The sequence below is a fragment of the Schistocerca gregaria genome, unplaced genomic scaffold (genome assembly GCF_023897955.1).
Source record: "Schistocerca gregaria isolate iqSchGreg1 unplaced genomic scaffold, iqSchGreg1.2 ptg000522l, whole genome shotgun sequence".
NCBI classification, from domain to species: Eukaryota; Metazoa; Arthropoda; class Insecta; order Orthoptera; family Acrididae; genus Schistocerca; species Schistocerca gregaria.
Genome location: NW_026061921.1, coordinates 1,258,674 through 1,271,108, shown reverse-complemented (window position 1 = coordinate 1,271,108; position 12,435 = coordinate 1,258,674).

Sequence of the window (12,435 nt, the reverse complement as noted above, 5' to 3'; positions counted from 1 at the left end):
AGCCAGTAAGAAGTAGTACAATTAAAGTTTTAGGTATTGATTATGGATTTTTTAGCTGGCTTTGGTGCCTTGGACATGAGCTAGGACCTTAAGATTCTGCATGAAAGGAGGACTAGCAGCCGAGTTGCACTGAAGAATGTGAAAAGTGTTCATATGTAGTAAAAACCTGAGAAATAGGTCCGTTTTCGTCATTTGTTATCGAATAGGCTTAAAGCCAGATCGCCACATTGGCCGCTCTTCTCTCTGAAACGGTTGTACTTATCGATTGCAAAGCTATGTCGCGTGCTGCGGTATGCGGAGACACTAAAAGCACCATAGTAGAACAGAGATGAGGCTTCTAAGTTGATGTAATAGCCAGTAAGAAGTAGTACAATTAAAGTTTTAGGTATCGGTTATTGACTTTTTACCCTTCTTTGGGCCTTGGACACGAGCTAGGACCTTAAGATTCTGCATGAAAGGAGGACTAGCAGCCGAGTTGCACGGGAGAATGTGAAAAGTGTTCAAATGTAGTTAAAACTTGAGAAATCCGTCCGTTTTCGTCATTTGTTATCGAATCGACTTAAAGCCAGATCGTCACATTGGCCGCTCTTCTCTCTGAAACGGTTGTACTTATCGTCTGCAAAGTTATGTCGCGTGCTGCGGTATGCAGAGACACTAAAAGCCCCATAGTAGAACACAGATGAAGCTTCTAAGTTGATGTAATAGCCAGTAAGAAGTAGTACAATTCATGTTTTAGGTATCGATTATTGACTTTTTAGCTGGCTTTGGTGCCTTGGACATGAGCTAGGACCTTAAGACTCTGCATGAAAGGAGGACTAGCAGCCGTGTTGCACGGGAGAATGTGAAAAGTGTTCATATGTAGTAAAAACCTGAGAAATCCGTCCGTTTCCGTCAATTGTTATCGAATCGACTTAAAGCCAGGTCGTCACATTAGCCGCTCTTCTCTCTGAAACGTTTGTTCTTATCGTCTGCAAAGCTATGTCGCGTGCTGCGGTATGCGGAGACACTAAAAGCACCATAGTAGAACAAGGATGAAGCTTCTAAGATGATGTAATAGCCAGTAAGAAATAGTACAATTCAAGTTTTGGATATCGTTATTGACTTTTTAGCTGGCTTTGGTGACTTGGACATGAGCTAGGACCTTAAGATTCTGCATGAAAGGAGGACTAGCAGCCGAGTTGCATGGGAGAATGTGAAAAGTGTTCATATGCAGTAAAAACCTGAGACATCCGTCCGTTTTCGTCATTTATTATCGAATCGAATTAAAGCCAGATCGTCACATTGGCCGCTCTTCTCACTGAAACGGTTGTACTTATCGTCTGCAAAGCTATGTCACGTGCTGCGGTATGCGGAGACACTAAAATCACCACAGTAGAACACAGATGAAGCTTCTAAGTTGATGTAATATCCAGTAAGAAGTAGTACAATTCGAGTTTTAGGTATCGATTATTGACTTTTTAGCTGGCTTTGGTGCCTTGGACATGAGCTAGGACCTTAAGATTCTGCATGAAAGGAGGACTAGCAGCCGAGTTGCACGGGAGAATGTGAAAAGTGTTCATATGTAGTTAAAACCTGAGAAATCCGTCGGTTTTCGTCATTTGTTATCGAATCGACTTAAAGCCAGATCGTCAGATTGGCCGCTCTTCTCTCTGAAACGGTTGTACCTATCGTCTGCAAAGCTATGTCGCGTGCTGCGGTATGCGGAGACACTAAAATCACCATAGTAGAACACAGATGAAGCATCTAAGTTGATGTAATAGCCAGTAAGAAGTAATCCAATTCAAGTTTTAGGTATCGATTATTGACTTTTTAGCTGGCTTTGGTGCCTTGGACATGAGCTAGGACCTTAAGATTCTGCATTAAAGGAGGACTAGCAGCCGTGTTGCATGGGAGAATGTGAAAAGTGTTCATATGTAGTGAAAACCTGAGAAATCCGTCCGTTTTCGTCATTTGTTATCGAATCGACTTAAAGCCAGATCGTCACATTGGCTGCTCTTCTCTCTGAAACGGTTGCACTTATCGTCTGCAAAGCTATGTCGCGTGCTGCGGTATGCTGAGACACTAAAATCACCATAGTAGAACACAGATGAAGCATCTAAGTTGATGTAATAGCCAGTAAGAAGTAATCCAATTCAAGTTTGAGGTATCGTTATTGACTTTTTAGCTGGCTTTGGTGCCTTGGAGATGAGCTAGGACCTTAAGATTCTGCATAAAAGGAGGACTAGTAGCCGAGTTGCACGGGAGAATGTGAAAAGTGTTCTTATGCAGTAAAAACGTGAGACATCCGTCCGTTTTCGTCATTTGTTATCGAATCGACTTAAAGGCAGATCGTCACATTGGCCGCTCTTCTCTCTGAAACGGTTGTACTTATCGTCTGCAAAGCTATGTCGCGTGCTGCGGTATGCTGAGACACTAAAAGCACCATAGTAGAACACAGATCAAGCTTCTACGTTGATGTAATAGCCAGTAAGAAGTGGTACAATTCAAGTTTTAGGTATTGAATATTGATCTTTAGCTGGCTTTGGTGCCTTGGACATGAGCTAGGACCTTAAGATTCAGCATGAAAGGAGGACTAGCATCCGAGTTGCACGGGAGAAAGTGTAATGTGTTCATATGTAGTAAAACCCTGAGAAATCCGTCAGTTTTCGTCATTTGTTATCGAATCGACTTAAAGCCAGATCGTCACATTGGCCGCTCTTCTCTCTGAAACGGTTGTACTTATCGTCTGCAAAACTATGTCGCCTGCTGCGGTATGCGGAGAAACCAAAAGCACCGTAGTAGAACACAGATGAAGCTTCTAAGTTGATGTAATAGCCAGTAAGAAGTAGTACAATTCAAGTTTTAGGTATTGATTATGGACTTTTTAGCTGGCTTTGGTGCCTTGGACGTGAGCTAGGACCTTAAGATTCTGCACGACAGGAGGACTAGCAGCCGAGTTGCACGGGAGAATATGAAAAGTGTTCATATGTAGTAAAAACCTGAGAAATCGTTCCGCTTTCGTCATTTGTTATCGAATCTACTTAAAGCCAGATCGTCACATTGGCCGCTCTTCTCTCTGAAACGGTTGTACTTATCGTCTGCAAAGCTATGTCGCGTGCTGCGATTTGCGGGGACACTAAAAGCACCATAGTAGAACACAGATGAAGCTTCTAAGTTGATGGAATAGCCAGTAAGATGTAGTACAATTCAAGTTTTAGGTATCGATTATTGACTTTTTAGCTGGCTTTGGTGCCTTGGACATGAGCTAGGACCTTAAGATTCTGCTGAAAGGAGGACTAGCAGCCGAGTTGCACGGGAGTATGTGAAAAGTGTTCAAATGTAGTTAAAACTTGAGAAATCCGTCCGTTTTTGTCATTTGTTATCGAATCTACTTAAAGCCAGATCGTCACATTTGCCGCTCTTCTCTCTGAAACGGTTGTACTTATCGTCTGCAAAGCTATGTCGCGTGCTGCGATTTGCGGAGACACTAAAAGCACCATAGTAGAACACAGATGAAGCTTCTAAGTTGATGGAAAAGCCAGTAAGATGTAGTACAATTCAAGTTTTAGGTATCGATTATTGACTTTTTAGCTGGCTTTGGTGCCTTGGACATGAGCTAGGACCTTAAGATTCTGCATGAAAGGAGGACTAGCAGCCGAGTTGCACGGGAGAATGTGAAAAGTGTTCAAATGTAGTTAAAACTTGAGAAATCCGTCCGTTTTCGTCATTTGTTATCGAATCGACTTAAAGCCAGATCGTCACATTGGCCGCTCTTCTCTCTGAAACGCTTGTACTTATCGTCTGCTAAGCTATGTCGCGTGCTGCGGTATGCGGAGACACTAAAAGCACAATAGTAGAACACAGATGAATCTTCTAAGTTGATGTAATAGCCAGTAAGAAGTAGTACAATTAAAGTTTTAGGTATTGATTATGGATTTTTTAGCTGGCTTTGGTGCCTTGGACATGAGCTAGGACCTTAAGATTCTGCATGAAAGGAGGACTAGCAGCCGAGTTGCACTGAAGAATGTGAAAAGTGTTCATATGTAGTAAAAACCTGAGAAATAGGTCCGTTTTCGTCATTTGTTATCGAATAGGCTTAAAGCCAGATCGCCACATTGGCCGCTCTTCTCTCTGAAACGGTTGTACTTATCGATTGCAAAGCTATGTCGCGTGCTGCGGTATGCGGAGACACTAAAAGCACCATAGTAGAACAGAGATGAGGCTTCTAAGTTGATGTAATAGCCAGTAAGAAGTAGTACAATTAAAGTTTTAGGTATCGGTTATTGACTTTTTACCCTTCTTTGGGCCTTGGACACGAGCTAGGAACTTAAGATTTTGCATGATGGTGGACCAGCAGCCCAGTTGCACGGGAGAATGTGAAAAGTGTTCATATGTAGTAAAAACCTGAGAAATCCGTCCGTTTTCGTCATTTGTTATCGAATCGAAATAAAGCCAGAACGGCACATTGGCCACTCTTCTCTCTGAAACGGTTGTACTTATCGTCTGCAAAGCTATGTCGCGTGCTGCGGTATGCTGAGACACTAAACGCACCATAGTAGAACACAGATCAAGCTTCTAAGTTGATGTAATAGCCAGTAAGAAGTAGAACAATTCAATTTTTAGGTATTGAATATTGATCTTTAGCTGGCTTTGGTGCCTTGGACATGAGCTAGGACCTTAAGATTCAGCATGAAAGGAGGACTAGCAGCCGAGTTGCACGGGTGAATGTGAAAAGTGTTCATATGTAGTAAAAACCTGAGAAATCCGTCCGTTTTCGTCATTTGTTATCGAATCGACTTAAAGCCAGATCGTCACATTGGCCGCTCTTCTCTCGGAAACGGTTGTACTTTTCGTCTGCAAAACCATGTCGCGTGCTGCGGCATGCGGAGAATCTAAAAGCACCGTAGTAGAACAAAGATGAAGCTTCTAAGCTGATGTAATAGCCAGTAAGAAGTAGTACAATTCAAGTTTTAGGTATCGATTATTGACTTTTTAGCTGGCTTTGGTGCCTTGGACATGAGCTAGGACCTTAAGATTCTGCATGAAAGGAGGACTACCAGCCGAGTTGCACGGGAGAATGTGAAAAGTGTTCAAATGTAGTTAAAACTTGAGAAATCCGTCCGTTTTCGTCATTTGTTATCGAATCGACTTAAAGCCAGATCGTCACATTGGCCGCTCTTCTCTCTGAAACGGTTGTACTTATCGTCTGCAAAGTTATGTCGCGTGCTGCGGTATGCAGAGACACTAAAAGCACCATAGTAGAACACAGATGAAGCTTCTAAGTTGATGTAATAGCCAGTAAGAAGTAGTACAATTCATGTTTTAGGTATCGATTATTGACTTTTTAGCTGGCTTAGGTGCCTTGGACATGAGCTAGGACCTTAAGACTCTGCATGAAAGGAGGACTAGCAGCCGAGTTGCACGGGAGAATGTGAAAAGTGTTCATATGTAGTAAAAACCTGAGAAATCCGTCCGTTTCCGTCAATTGTTATCGAATCGACTTAAAGCCAGGTCGTCACATTGGCCGCTCTTCTCTCTGAAACGGTTGTACTTATCGTCTGCAAAGCTATGTCGCGTGCTGCGGTATGCGGAGACACTAAAAGCACCATAGTAGAACAAGGATGAAGCTTCTAAGATGATGTAATAGCCAGTAAGAAATAGTACAATTCAAGTTTTGGATAACGTTATTGACTTTTTAGCTGGCTTTGGTGACTTGGACATGAGCTAGGACCTTAAGATTCTGCATGAAAGGAGGACTAGCAGCCGAGTTGCATGGGAGAATGTGAAAAGTGTTCATATGCAGTAAAAACCTGAGACATCCGTCCGTTTTCGTCATTTATTATCGAATCGAATTAAAGCCAGATCGTCACATTGGCCGTTCTTCTCACTGAAACGGTTGTACTTATCGTCTGCAAAGCTATGTCACGTGCTGCGGTATGTGGAGACACTAAAATCACCACAGTAGAACACAGATGAAGCTTCTAAGTTGATGTAATATCCAGTAAGAAGTAGTACAATTCGAGTTTTAGGTATCGATTATTGACTTTTTAGCTGGCTTTGGTGCCTTGGACATGAGCTAGGACCTTAAGATTCTGCATGAAAGGAGGACTAGCAGCCGAGTTCCACGGGAGAATGTGAAAAGTGTTCACATGTAGTAAAAACCTGAGAAATCCGTCCGTTTTCGTCATTTGTTATCGAATCGACTTAAAGCCAGATCGACACATTGGCCGCTCTTCTCTCTGAAACGGTTGTACTTATCGTCTGCAAAACTATGTCGCGTGGTGCGGTATGCTGAGACACTAAAAGCACCATAACAGAACACAGATGAAGCTTCCAAGTTGATGTTTTAGCCAGTAAGAAGTAGTACAATTCAAGTTTTAGGTATTGAATATGGAACTTTTAGCTGGCTTTGGTGCCTTGGACATGAGCTAGGACCTTAAGATTCTGCATGAAAGGAGGACTAGCAGCCGAGTTGCACGGGAGAATGTGAAAAGTGTTCATATGTAGTTAAAACCTGAGAAATCCGTCCGTTTTCGTCATTTGTTATCGAATCGACTTAAAGCCAGATCGTCACATTGGCCGCTCTTCTCTCGGAAACGGTTGTACCTATCGTCTGCAAAGCTATGTCGCGTGCTGCGGTATGCGGAGACACTAAAATCACCATAGTAGAACACAGATGAAGCATCTAAGTTGATGTAATAGCCAGTAAGAAGTAATCCAATTCAAGTTTTAGGTATCGATTATTGACTTTTTAGCTGGCTTTGGTGCCTTGGACATGAGCTAGGACCTTAAGATTCTGCATTAAAGGAGGACTAGCAGCCGTGTTGCATGGGAGAATGTGAAAAGTGTTCATATGTAGTGAAAACCTGAGAAATCCGTCCGTTTTCGTCATTTGTTATCGAATCGACTTAAAGCCAGATCGTCACATTGGCTGCTCTTCTCTCTGAAACGGTTGCACTTATCGTCTGCAAAGCTATGTCGCGTGCTGCGGTATGCTGAGACACTAAAATCACCATAGTAGAACACAGATGAAGCATCTGATGTAATAGCCAGTAAGAAGTAATCCAATTCAAGTTTGAGGTATCGTTATTGACTTTTTAGCTGGCTTTGGTGCCTTGGAGATGAGCTAGGACCTTAAGATTCTGCATAAAAGGAGGACTAGTAGCCGAGTTGCACGGGAGAATGTGAAAAGTGTTCATATGCAGTAAAAACGTGAGACATCCGTCCGTTTTCGTCATTTGTTATCGAATCGACTTAAAGGCAGATCGTCACATTGGCCGCTCTTCTCTCTGAAACGGTTGTACTTATCGTCTGCAAAGCTATGTCGCGTGCTGCGGTATGCGGACACACTAAAAGCACCATAGTAGAACACAGATGAAGCATCTAAGTTGATGTAATAGCCAGTAAGAAGTAATCCAATTCAAGTTTTAGGTATTGAATATTGACCTTTTAGCTGGCTTTGGTGCCTTGGACATGAGCTAGGACCTTAAGATTCTGCATTAAAGGAGGACTAGCAGCCGTGTTGCATGGGAGAATGTGAAAAGTGTTCATATGTAGTGAAAACCTGAGAAATCCGTCCGTTTTCGTCATTTGTTATCGAATCGACTTAAAGCCAGATCGTCACATTCGCCGCTCTTCTCTCTGAAACGGTTGTACTTATCGTCTGCAAAGCTATGTCGCGTGTTGCCGTAGGCGGAAACACGAAAAGCACCATAGTAGAACACAGATGAAGCTTCTAAGTTGATGTAATAGCCAGCAAGAAGTAGTACAATTCAAGTTTTAGGTATCGATTATTGACTTTTTAGCTGGATTTGGTGCCTTGGACATGAGCTAGGACTTTAAGATTCTGCATAAAAGGAGGACTAGCAGCCCAGTTGCACGGGAGAATGTGAAAAGTGTTCATATGTAGTAAAAACCTGAGACATCCGTCCGTTTTCGTCATTTGTTATCGAATCGACTTAAAGCCAGATCGTCACATTGGCCGCTCTTCTCTCTGAAACGGTTGTACTTATCGCCTGCAAAGCTATGTCGCGTGCTGCGGTATGCGGAGACACTAAAAGCACCATAGTAGAACACAGATGAAGCTTCTAAGTTGATGTAATAGCCAGTAAGAAGTAGTCCAATTCAAGATTTAGGTATCGATTATTGACTTTTTAGCTGGGTTTGGTGCCTTGAACATGAGCTAGGACCTTACGATTCTGCATGAAAGGAGGACTAGCAGCTGAGTTGCACGGGAGAATGTGAAAAGTGTTCATATGTAATAAAAACCTTAAAAATCCGTCCGTTTTCGTCATTTGTTATCGAATCGGCTTAAAGCCAGATCGTCACATTGGCCGCTCTTCTCTCTGAAACGGTTGTACTTACCGTCTGCAAAGCTATGTCGCGTGCTGCGGTATGTGGAGACACTAAAAGCACCATAGTAGAACACAGATGAAGCTTCTAAGTTGATGTAATAGCCAGTAAGAAGTAGTACAATTCAAGTTTTAGGTATCGATTATTGACTTTTTAGCTGGCTTTGGTGCCTTGGTCATGAGCTAGGACCTTAAGATTCTGCATGAAAGGAGGACTAGCAGCCGAGTTGCATGGGAGAATGTGAAAAGTGTTCATATGTAGTAAAAACCTAAGAAATCCGTCCGTTTTCGTCATTTGTTATCGAATCGACTTAAAGCCAGATCGTCACATTGGCCGCTCTTCTCTCTGAAACACTTGTACTTATCGTCTGCAAAGCCATGTCGCGTACTGCGGTATGCGGAGACCCTAAAATCACCATAGTAGAACACAGATGAAGCTTCTAAGTTGATGTAATAGCCAGTAAGAAGTAGTACAATTCAAGTTTTAGGTATCGATTATTGACTTTTTAGCTGGCTTTGGTGCCTTGAACATGAGCTAGGACCTTAACATTCAGCATGAAAGGAGGACTAGCAGCCGAGTTACACGGGAGGATGTGAAAACTGTTCATATGTAATAAAAACCTTAGAAATCCGTCCGTTTTCGTCATATGTTATCGAATCGACTTAAAGCCAGATCGTCACATTGGCCGCTCTTCTCACTGAAACGGTTGTACTTATCGTCTGCAAAGCTATGTCGCGTGCTGCGGTATGTGGAGAGAGTAAAAGCACCATAGTAGAACACAGATGAAGCATCTAAGTTGATGTAATAGCCAGTAAGAAGTAGTACAATTCAAGTTTTAGGTATCGATTATTGACTTTTTAGCTGGCTTTGGTGCCTTGGACATGAGCTAGGACCTTAAGATTCAGCATGAAAGGAGGACTAGCAGCCCAGTTGCACGGGAGAATGTGAAAAGTGTTCATATGTAGTAAAAACCTGAGACATCCGTCCGTTTTCGTCATTTGTTATCGAATCGACTTAAAGCCAGATCGTCACATTGGCCGCTCTTCTCTCTGAAACGGTTGTACTTATCGCCTGCAAAGCTATGTCGTGTGCTGCGGTATGCGGAGACACTAAAAGCACCATAGTAGAACACAGATGAAGCTTCTAAGTTGATGTAATAGCCAGTAAGAAGTAGTCCAATTCAAGATTTAGGTATCGATTATTGACTTTTTAGCTGGGTTTGGTGATTTGGACATGAGCTAGGACCTTACGATTCTGCATGAAAGGAGGACTAGCAGCTGAGTTGCACGGGAGAATGTGAAAAGTGTTCATATGTAATAAAAACCTTAAAAATCCGTCCGTTTTCGTCATTTGTTATCGAATCGGCTTAAAGCCAGATCGTCACATTGGCCGCTCTTCTCTCTGAAACGGTTGTACTTACCGTCTGCAAAGCTATGTCGCGTGCTGCGGTATGTGGAGACACTAAAAGCACCATAGTAGAACACAGATGAAGCTTCTAAGTTGATGTAATAGCCAGTAAGAAGTAGTACAATTCAAGTTTTAGGTATCGATTATTGACTTTTTAGCTGGCTTTGGTGCCTTGGACATGAGCTAGGACCTTAAGATTCTGCATGAAAGGAGGACTAGCAGCCGAGTTGCACGGGAGAATGTGAAAAGTGTTCATATGTAGTAAAAACCTGAGAAATCCGTCCGTTTCCGTCATTTGTTTTCGAATCGATTAAAAGCCAGGTCGTCACATTGGCCGCTCTTCTCTCTGAAACGGTTGTACTTATCGTCTGCAAAGCTATGTCGCGTGCTGCGGAATGCGGAGACACTAAAAGCACCATAGTAGAACAAGGATGAAGCTTCTAAGATGATGTAATAGCCAGTAAGAAGTAGTACAATTCAAGTTTTAGGTATCGAGTATTGACTTTTTAGCTGGCTTTGGTGCCTTGGACATGAGCTAGGACCTTAAGATTCAGCATGAAAGGAGGACTAGCAGCCCAGTTGCACGGGAGAATGTGAAAAGTGTTCATATGTAGTAAAAACCTGAGACATCCGTCCGTTTTCGTCATTTGTTATCGAATCGACTTAAAGCCAGATCGTCACATTGGCCGCTCTTCTCTCTGAAACGGTTGTACTTATCGCCTGCAAAGCTATGTCGCGTGCTGCGGTATGCGGAGACACTAAAAGCACCATAGTAGAACACAGATGAAGCTTCTAAGTTGATGTAATAGCCAGTAAGAAGTAGTCCAATTCAAGATTTAGGTATCGATTATTGATTTTTTAGCTGGGTTTGGTGATTTGGACATGAGCTAGGACCTTACGATTCTGCATGAAAGGAGGACTAGCAGCTGAGTTGCACGGGAGAATGTGAAAAGTGTTCATATGTAATAAAAACCTTAAAAATCCGTCCGTTTTCGTCATTTGTTATCGAATCGGCTTAAAGCCAGATCGTCACATTGGCCGCTCTTCTCTCTGAAACGGTTGTACTTACCGTCTGCAAAGCTATGTCGCGTGCTGCGGTATGTGGAGACACTAAAAGCACCATAGTAGAACACAGATGAAGCTTCTAAGTTGATGTAATAGCCAGTAAGAAGTAGTACAATTCAAGTTTTAGGTATCGATTATTGACTTTTTAGCTGGCTTTGGTGCCTTGGACATGAGCTAGGACCTTAAGATTCTGCATGAAAGGAGGACTAGCAGCCGAGTTGCATGGGAGAATGTGAAAAGTGTTCATATATGGTAAAAACCTAAGAAATCCGTCCGTTTTCGTCATTTGTTATCGAATCGACTTAAAGCCAGATCGTCACATTGGCCGCTCTTCTCTCTGAAACGCTTGTACTTATCGTCTGCAAAGCCATGTCGCGTACTGCGGTATGCGGAGACCCTAAAATCACCATAGTAGAACACAGATGAAGCTTCTAAGTTGATGTAATAGCCAGTAAGAAGTAGTACAATTCAAGTTTTAGTTATCGATTATTGACTTTTTAGCTGGCTTTGGTGCCTTGAACATGAGCTAGGACCTTAACATTCAGCATGAAAGGAGGACTAGCAGCCGAGTTACACGGGAGAATGTGAAAACTGTTCATATGTAATAAAAACCTTAGAAATCCGTCCGTTTTCGTCATATGTTATCGAATCGACTTAAAGCCAGATCGTCACATTGGCCGCTCTTCTCACTGAAACGGTTGTACTTATCGTCTGCAAAGCTATGTCGCGTGCTGCGGTATATGGAGAGAGTAAAAGCACCATAGTAGAACACAGATGAAGCATCTAAGTTGATGTAATAGCCAGTAAGAAGTAGTACAATTCAAGTTTTAGGTATCGATTATTGACTTTTTAGCTGGCTTTGGTGCCTTGGACATGAGCTAGGACCTTAAGATTCAGCATGAAAGGAGGACTAGCAGCCGAGTTGCACGGGCGAATGTGAAAAGTGTTCATATGGTGTAAAAACCTGAGAAATCCGTCCGTTTTCGTCATTTGTTATCGAATCGACTTAAAGTCAGATCGACACATTGGCCGCTCTTCTCTCTGAAACGGTTGTACTTATCGTCTGCAAAGCTATGTCGCGTGCTGCGGTATGCGGACACACTAAAAGCACAATAGTAGAACACAGATGAAGCTTCTAAGTTGATGTAATAGCCAGTAAGAAGTAGTAAAATTCAAGTTTTAGGTATCGGTTATTGACTTTTTAACCTTCTTTGGTGCCGTGGACATGAGCTAGGAAGTTAAGACATTGCATGAAGGAGGACTAGCAGCCGAGTTGCACGGGAGAATGTGAAAAGTGTTCATATGTAGTAAAAACCTGAGAAATCCGTCCGTTTTCGTCATTTGTTATCGAATCGACTTAAAGCCAGATCGTCACATTGGCCGCTCTTCTCTCTGAAACGGTTGTACTTCTTGTCTGCAAAGCTATGTCGCGTGCTGCGGTATGCGGAGACATTGAAATCACCATAGTAGAACACAGATGAAGCATCTAAGTTGATGTAATAGCCAGTAAGAAGTAGTCCAATTCAAGTTTTAGGTATCGATTATTGACTTTTTAGCTGGCTTTGGTGACTTGGACATGAGCTAGGACCTTAGGATTCTGCATGAAAGGAGGACTAGCAGCCGAGTTGCATG